The following is a 9,923-nucleotide window of genomic DNA, read 5'->3' on the forward strand; positions in this document are numbered from 1 at the left end:
CCATCCATCCATCCATCCATCCATCCATCCATCCATCCATCCATCCATCCATCCATCCATCCATCCATCCATCCATCCATCCATACTGTCCACACCAACATTTTCCAGGTCATTCTGGGACTTTCAAGGTTTCCCAAAATACATTTAATTTCCATCACTGAGATCTCGGTTTTGTCCAGAGTCACTCAAAGCTGGTTTCTGCTAGAGGCTTCTTCCTGTTAAAACTGGAAGTTTTCCTTTCCACTTCTGCCACATGCATGCTCTGGTAGTCATTGCTGCAAAAGTTGACATTGCAGTGCAATTAAGTGTCCACTGTCACCACCTGCTCAGTCAGGTTGAGCTATTGCTTTAAAGGCACTCATCAGAAAGAAAACTTAGATTTTTTACAAATTGCCAGAATAAGATGAACATGAATGCATTGTTTTATTGCTAAAATAGACTTGGGCTGTACAATTTTTATCTACTCTAAATTGATTAATTTTTTAGCTTTGTATAGTTAAATTTGTTTTGAATAAATGCTACGTTAAAAATAATTTATTCAAAGTTGTTGCCCAGACAGATATAGACCAAAATGTTAACTTCAAATTTCACACTACCGCTGACCTTCATTCGAATTTGTGTGTGTTTGTGTGTGTGTAGCAAAAGATCTGTCGCTCAGCTGCTTTCCAAGCACAAACTGAGTGGCAGTAGAGTGTGTGTTCCAAGATCTGAGGCAGGAAAATGTGTAATAATAATTGCTGAACTTCCATCTTGGTTTAATTTGCGTTGTTATTTAATGCTTCAGTTACTTAAATGGGTTCAGTCAGCTTCCTTCATTCTGAGCTCATTGACACAGCTTGCTGATGTACGGCATTGTGTGTGTATGCGTGTGTGTGCGTGAGCTTGTGTGTCCATTGTAAGACTGTTCTGTTGGAGCTTGATGAAGCTGCTGCCTGACACTTTGCTGCAGGGCTGCTTTCTAACTGAATGCAGATTTAGAAGGTTTTGCAGACATGATGACAGCTTGAAGTGTTTTTTTTTTCTTTTTTTTTCTGCTGACTTGAACAGTTTTCGAGGAAGTGGCTGACTGTATTTGGTGTTTGAGAGGAAGGATTTTTTTTAACCATTGCAGTGCGCTGCCCTGTTTGAACCGAGTTCACTACCTGCCTTTGTCATCACATTACGATTCATTTAGTTCCTGTTTTCACTCAGCACATTAGGAGCATTGTGATACTACAAAAGTGTCAAATTCTGTGAAATGTTGACATGATTTATCACTTAATCTTTGCAGCATTAACAGTCTCAACTTCTGTATACCTGAAAAGTTCACCTGGGGTTAGAATGGGTTCACTCACCTGTTTCTTGCTTTCTAAATCACTTCTACATGTTTTTTTTTTTTTATATATATATAATGTTTAAACTATTCCTACCACAAAAGTTGTGATGTATCCAATTTTCAGTTTATCTTTTATTTTTTATCTGTTCACACAATTGTATTTATTCTGCCTGGTCTCCAGTTTCTTATACAGAGTCAAGGATTTTCAAAGCTAGTCCTTTTTCTTCATTATTCCATTCCTTTTATGCAATACACCGGTAGCACTATTGGCAAATAACACAAAGTACAAACTTTTGATCGCATTGAAGAAAAATCCACAATTTCTCTTAAAAATATAAACGTAACATGTCATATCAACAAAAATCTCATGAAAATGCATGTGTCTCAGTATAATAGTAAAACAATTTAGCATTGATTTGCAGTCTTTGGATTACCTGGAAGCTATTGATTTCAGAATTTGAAGAATTTAATAATCTCGAGACAAACCAATGCATTCAGGAATGACAACACAAAGCCTTACAAACCTCTGTCTCTGTGATAGCACAAGGTATAAAAAGTGCACTGACTTCACTTCCAGAGTAAAATATGGAAATGTGACAGGAAAGAGAAGCACTACCCAACAAAACGACCTGAGGATGGAGTCAGAAGTCAGAGCCCGCATCTAGACCCGTACAATGAACACTAACCAAAATGACTTATTAAATATATGTTACATGTTTGTGTATATGATAGTCTGTTTTAATCATTTTTATTATGTTAGTGTGGATCTGAGAAAATCACAATAAATTCAAACTTGTGCACCAAGACATAAGTATAATTTGTCCAGTTATGGACAACAGCATCAATAAGTTTGTCCAGTTGTCCTGGAGAAACTAAATAAGAATTTCACAGGTAAGGTGTTTTGTCTGCTGAAGTAAAAGTTTTAACTCAAACTCCAAAAATAAAAACCTATGCTTAATAATTTATGCAAGTACTGTGTTTATTTCTATTTTGACTTGTGGATTTTTGCTATTCACACATTCGACATCCTTCGTAAAGCATCTTTCTTGTTTCCCTGTTTCCTCTCCTCCAATTAGAGAACTCTCCCAGGATCCAATGAAACATTTGTCTCCATTAGCAGTGTAGGTTTTGAGGAGAGAGCCGTGAGGTGCGGCTAAAACCCAGATGAAAACTTCCTGGAAGCCTCATACAGAGATCCAATTTCAAACAGCGAGCAGCGTGCTATGATAGGGGAAAAGCGGAGCGAGAATCCCCTTGCCGATGTGAAGCAGTTCATACTGCTGATTTCAGCAAACACTATAAATCACAGAGTCTGAGCATCGATTAGCTCGGTCCGCCAATATTCTGTGTGCTAGTCAGCGAGAAGGGAGGAGTTATATTGTGAGCTCAGAGAAAACACAAAGCACCTCAGGAAAGGCGTTCAGGTCTTAAAAGAAAAATAGAAACTACCAACGCTGCAGGAAGAAGAAGTCCAGCCATGTCAGGGTTTCAATCTGAAAGAGAGCAGGTTTTGTTAAGCTGGTTTCCACCAAATGTTGGTTAGATAACAAATCTGATTACTGTCCGTCAGTCAGAATCATTCCTATTCGACAAAGCTTCAGGTGTTTTCTAATTTTGAAATTATTTTTCAGTTCCTGCTGCAGAAATCAGACATGATAAAAATGACACCATTTAATAATGCAATGCAAATCTCAAAAACATGCTGTGTGATTTTGTTCACGGAAAAAACTGTAAAAGGTACATTTTTTTTTTCATTTTAATGTATTTTATCAAATACATTAAAATTACATCATTTATTACAAATTGATGTAATACATGATGTAATTTATCTATTTTGAATGTGACCACATGAATAACATGCAGCTGCTCATTTGGGGTGGTATTACTTGAAATAAGTCTTGACCTGGAGGGGAAAAAAAACAGATCATAGGGGAAGAAATACATCTGCTTTAACCAGCTAAGTTGAAAGGAATTGGCCCACCTGGCTTGTATTTAGCAAAACAACCCAAAACCTGTGATGATATGGGACTCAACCAGTCTCCTTGGCGAAACTCAATACGAAATCTACAACAATGACCAAGACAAAGAAAAGCCAGATTGTGTTCAAATTCCAAAGGTGTAACTAAGAAACAAAAGGATATGACTGCTGGTCTGGCCTGTCTGCAGTTTTGACTTGTCATCACCACAGAATGTTTAGAAATCAAAATGTATAGAAGTTTTTTTTTATGAAAGCAACACATTTACCGTCTTCATAATGCTTGTATGTTTCCACTTTTAGGTGAGTTGGTAACACACAGGTAGCGTGTCCTCTGCTTGCTCTCAGGCAGAATTTCAGAAAAGGTCAGAAGTTGGACGACTGGCAGCTGATATTTCCCACGTAGTCAGCTTCCCCACCACTTGAGTTGTGTCTGTGACATGAACAGGCGCTTAATGTTGTACAGAAAGCTCTCCTGCCTGACACACAGTGCTCGAGGTATTTTTAAAAAGAATCCTCTTGACATGAAATGCACCACAGTTTTCACATTTAAAAAAAAAATGCAGAAAGATAGGACTTTTCTTCGTTTATTATTAGACTTCAGAGTCCACCTGACTTTGACCAGGTAGACATTCTTTGTCAGGATGCTCTTAAATGCCAGATCTGAATGAGTGGGACGCTTCAAATTCAATCAGGCCTGAACAGGACCTCATTATGTGGCATTATTTTGTATAGTATGGTGGATTGTGTATTTGCAACACCGTGGGGGTGGATACAATCAATAAACTCCATCAGAAGGCCCAGGTCCAAAATGCACGACCCATCAGTGGGGATTTAATGTGAGTGCCATATAGTGACAAGTTTTTTTTTTTGTTGTTTTTTTTTTTGTTGTTGTTTTGTTTTGCATTTTTAGTTAATACTGTGTTCAAATTAATTTCATGTGGGTTTGCTGTTGTGTTTGCTGACACATTCTTAATGTGTTGTTCAGGAAATTTCTACGAGGAGCTGAAAATGCATGACTTGAATGAGCTGCTCATATATTTCATGCTCAAAGCTGTGAAACAACAGAATAAAATAAATGCTCTCAATTGTAACAGTGACAGTATGCTGTAAGCAAAGACATTTTATTTTATTCTCACAAGAATTGACCAAGAAGTTAAAATTAGGGGAAATGTTAAGAAAACAATTACTATTGTGAAACTGAACTGAGATGTGTGATTTTTATAAATACAGTCTTATAATAAAAAAAATCAGACACGAGCAAAATGAAGGAAGGCCCGTAACATTAGAAATAAAACTGGCTCTATGCAAAAATATTAATGGAGAGTTAGACAAAAGCAAATGTGGGATAGAGAAAGGTACACAATGTGCATCAATCATCTAATAACATTTGTAATTATTTTGATTTGATGAGCAGCATCTTTTTGACATACTTTTCAGTAAACCAACTTTTTCCTGTCCTTTTCTAATAGTTAAATTCAAAGTTGTAATCCAAAGGTATCAAACTTCTCAATAATCTTCTAATTTATTACAATGCACTTTTACACAGAGGTGCCCTGGCAGAAAAGTTAACCTTCTACTGAGGTTAATGGGATCTTACGTTTTGACTGTAACCTCGACTGGACAGTGACAGATGTGCTTCAATCCAGATTTGGTTCCTCTGTGAGTGAGTGAGTTGTCTCAGATTACGGCTCTTGAGTTCACAGTCCTGAGAAGATACGATAAAAACACAGAAAACCTTTGACACATCTGCATATAGGAATACATATATAGTTATTTTGAAAAAATAAAAATCATGAAATAAAACATTTTCCTTTCCATTGTTGCTTCCTGTTACCTTCCAGTGCTACTGCTAATTTAGGGGAATACTGGCTTTTTTTCTAGCTGCAGATACAAACAATTTGACTGACAGTGGACACACAACATGCATAAATATGATTTCACAAACTGTCACACAAACAGAAATTTCCCTGTATTCTTTGCCAACTCTTTCCTCTACATCCCCCAGGACATCCTGCGGCTCTGTAGTCCCAGACCTCAGCCTGACATTTCCTTTCCTTTCCCTCCTTATTCCTCCTCGGAGCTTCCCTTTTTTCTCTTTCTGACCCTCATGGCTGCTCCCTGCCCTCTGAAATGTCACCCTGCTAGCAGCGGCCGAGCATTTGACAGTCAGGACGCTCTAAGCGCTGCAAGTGACGATGCTGCATCAGCGGCAAGTGTTTGCTGATGGCTTGCACTGCTGTCAGATTGAGTGAAGAATCAGGGCCACATGGTTTTAGTACAGCCTGTAAAACTCTATCGAACCTCCCACCGACTCTGAGGAAACAACAACTGGGATGGCGGGTGGATAAAAATTGAGTTAAATGGAAAGCAACATGGCAGATGGCAACTGGCCTTTAACATCAGTACGTCTTCCAAGTAAATAAAAAAAGACAATGGTTTGGCCACAACACACAGCAGGAGCAAGTGGTTTGAGTGCATGAAACTGTTATTTGCTCCAACTGCCTGAACCAACAGGATTCAACCAGCCGAGGTGTGAACACACAGCGAGGCACTGTCCGTGATGCGATCAAAGCTTTACTTAGGGATTATCTGACTCTGTGCTAGCGCTCACACAAAACTGATGTCAATGACCAGAAGTCATTAAGAAACCCCACTAAGATTTCAGGGGCTTAAGTAGCAGAAAACTAGTCCTAGCAGAAGAGTGAGAGTGCCTGTGTTACGTTCTTAGTCATCTAGCTGAAATTTAAATACATTTTTTGCACAAAAGATGAGTCCTCTGTGTCTGTTACAAGGCCTCATTGTTTTGGAATAAAGTTTACTTTATTTTCTTTATATATTGATGTTATTATGTTATTAGCCAGTTCTCAAAGAGCAGCGGGGCATCAGCTAACCTATTGCTGCTCTGTAGATATTTGTTAATGAGACACTTAGTCCTCTCTTCCTGAACAAAGCAACTGAGAATTGATGCTGTTTTTCATCCCATTGATTTTCTTACTAGCTAAGAATATATCTGATTAGCTGTGTTCCTCTCCCGGATGAAACTGGTTAGAGGGGTATGCAAGTTTACTTTTTCACAACTCTTATCTGTAAACTAAATAAAATAATAATAATAATAATAATAATAAAGTCAGAGGAGGATGATTATTGATGTGGAAAACTGGAAATCATCACATTGAGAGGTAGATAGTAGCTGCATAAAATTAAAAAAATTGTTTAAAGTTGCAGTTATGCCAAAATTCGGTTTGCAAGCAAAAAGCTTACGCTTTTACACACACACGCCAAAACATTAATACACATTATTACAAATTGATCAGGCTTGGTGCAACTGCTTTTAAAAGTTTGAAAAGCTTCTCTTTGGAAGATGCGTAGCATTTTGTGAGGCGCAGAAGCACCTCCAGGCTTCACTTTGTAAAACAAGCTGCTCCCTCTGCAACCTCAACCTGCAATGTTTACCCTTAACGCATCGTGTTTGCCACAATAATAAAAGTAATCTCCAATCCAAATGTCAGAGGCGTCAGGGCAAGTGGTGGGAAGAGCTTTATAAATGGACAGAGTGGTTTCTGAAGCCCGAGGCAAATGTTTGTGATGCTGTGGAGCAGGAAGTGAGACGTGCATCACCCTTAATGAAATGATGCTTTCTCATTACTGTGCTGTCTGAAAGGACACAGGAGCATCTTTCTTCAGGTAACACCACTTGAAACTAACTCTGAGGCAATTTTCACCCCGAGAAGCGGCGATGGGAAAAAAAAAAAGAGGTCCGCTTGAAATTCAGTAACATTTACAACGACCGTGGGACGGTTTACATTGAGTTTGTCATTTTGTCATTTTTTTCAGTCGTAACTTTAATTTGATAAATTCATGCATCTAAGTTGTATTTAAAGACTTTGTAGAGAACTGTAGATGTGCATATATACAAAGTAAGATTTATTGTTTGTGTGCACAGATTTACCCAATAAAGCTCATTCTGAATTTGAACCAAACTTTGAGAAGTTCATGAATCTCTTTCTGATATCATATTTCTTTTCACTTTTCCAAAATGTTACATAAGAAAGCATGGAGTTGCCCTACAATACATCCACAAGTGTGTGGAAATCAGAAGCTTGCAAAGCCATGACATCATTTTTGATATTTATATATTCAAGACATAATTCCCCTCATTATGCTAAGTATTTAGTAAATAGAACTAATCTTGGTCAACCAAGTAACCTAATGAAGAAAAGGTTAAGTCAGGATTAATGTCTGACAGTGAGATTAAAATATGTCTTCCTATAAACAGTTTAGACAAACGTCGGCAGAAAGCTGATCTATTTCATGAAAAAAAAAAAAATACTGTTTGGTGTTTTTTTTATGTTTTTTCTGACAAAAAAAACTTCACTTTAAATCAGTCATGCAGTGTCTGAATTTCATTTTACTTATTTTTTTTTTAAAGTAAGCAGTGGAATAAGTGAAGAAACATTTTCTTTCCTCTTTATCCTCCCACATCTGGTCTCTCCAATCTGTGGTCAGCCAAAACTGGTTGACCAATTACCTCATTGTGAATACCATTTTCTTTTAACATTGGTCAATACCAATGTCTAGATGTATAACACATAGGGTCGACAAAGCGGTCTTCTTAGGACATTAGATGAATGGTGATGATCAGCTACTGGGACAGACTCCACAATAAGGATGTCACCCTGGAAGAGGAGCAGCTCTGTTGTGTCCAATAATAATAATTATGGTAACTACCAGTTTTAACCCGGCCCCAGCTGCTCCTGCTGGGTCCACAGCTGTGTCCCCAGAGAAAGAGTTCTCCCTTATTTTGTTTTCCCACCCACAATGGGAGCCCGGAGTTCAGGAGATTTGGGCTGCTGCGAGTCAGAATGGATACTTCAGTGGTTTGTGGGAAACACAGGGTCTCTTGGGGGGAGAGGGTCAGTGTCTGTGCATCGTTTCTTCCCATTACAGTAATAAGAGCAAAGAGTGCGTTGCTGCTGTTTCCAGACAAACTGCTTCAACGCGCAGGCTCTCTCTTTGATGATTCAGTGGCTATGAGAAGGCAAAATTGCTCTCCTTTCATCTCCCTGCCTCCATCTTCTGTCCTTCCAACTTTTCATGAACGTTTTCCCAAAAGGAAAAATTGGCACAGCACCGCCTCCTGTGGGAACAAGCTCATTTAGATTCTACATAAACACACACTGAGTACCCCTGTTTTCTTTCCCAGACGATGGTTCCGTTCGACCTGAGCTTCAACAGCTGGTCATCCTCCCCAATTCTGCTGAAAAAACAATCTTAATAATTTGTCATATAATTTTCCCAAATCCATTATGGGGTTATTCCTGGCAGGCTGCTGCTCTTGGAGCTTTGTGATTGCTTGTTGTGGATCTCTTTTGTTCATTGTGCATACACCGGCCACCCAGACGGTTCAGCTATAGAAAGTGAGTCATAAGCAGTGGGCCAAATGTCCTTGGACTTCTCGCTCTCAGGTTGCTTTCTTCAAAGAACATGACTCATCCTGCTTTCAGGTTCCTGTTCCTCTTTTTTTCAAGAAAGTTTCTCCTAGCTCTCAACGTTGGGTCGTTAACCTCCCTGGGGGTACCCGCAAAGAATTCAGTCTACACCAGGAAAGATCTCATCATCATTGTCCAGAGCTCTGATTTTGGTTCCTGTAATCTACCAGTTTCACTTCCAAAACTCCTTCACGAGTTTCTCCAAAGGTTTTCGGGTCGGTTTTACAGGATTCAGGTTTCTGATCCATATTTCAGAGTCCTTCTGTGTGTTTCTGCAGTCAGTGGGCCACCCTCCAGTGCTTCAATGTGGGTTCTCTCGGTCATTTGGCCAGCCTGATTGGGCTCACCTGGTTTCCATGTCATCAATTGGTTCTGATTTTTCTATGCTAGTTTCTTCTGTTGTTTGCACACTGGGTTTATATCATGGTCTCTGTGTTCCTAAGTTGACTTTGTGATCTTTCTTTATTAGATTATTTTATCGCTATGCTGCTTTTGACTTCACGTCTGCACTTTGATACTTCTCCTGCAGGACTACCCCTGAGTAAAGGAGGATGGATGTAAGTACATGTCACACTTTAATCTGTGGGGGAAAAAAAACATGCATTTTATTTCTTCCACTTTTTACAATTATGCACTACTTTGATATGGGCGTAATTTATAAAATCTCAATAAAATTTACGTTGGTGCTTAAAACTCAGGCAGTATATGTACTTTTACAAGGCATGTTGCTAACAGAGTTTGATTTACTCCTCCAAAGTTGTTAAGGTTTTTGTTTTCATCCAGTTTCTGATACATAAAAATAACATATTTATAGACCAGTGCCTAAATTTTAATATAATGCTGCTATGGTTGAATGTGGCCACTCCATGCAAGGATATAAGCCATAAAATACCAGTTTTACTTCAACACCCCACAATTTTAGTTGTGTTTAAAACAAGATTTGCTATCATGCATAGTAATAAAGAAAAGTGTTTTGGCGACAGGATCTATTTTATTGTGTGTGCCGTAAACACAAACACACACTTATTGTAGTTAGCTTTATAACTTCCTCTGTTCCCACAATATTTCATGCCATTAATCTTCATCTGTGCCCATGATGGTGGGGAATAATGGCATTAAAACATAAATGGGTCAATGAAGC

The sequence above is a fragment of the Poecilia formosa genome, unplaced genomic scaffold (assembly GCF_000485575.1).
Source record: "Poecilia formosa unplaced genomic scaffold, Poecilia_formosa-5.1.2 Scaffold35, whole genome shotgun sequence".
In the NCBI taxonomy this organism is placed as follows: Eukaryota; Metazoa; Chordata; class Actinopteri; order Cyprinodontiformes; family Poeciliidae; genus Poecilia; species Poecilia formosa.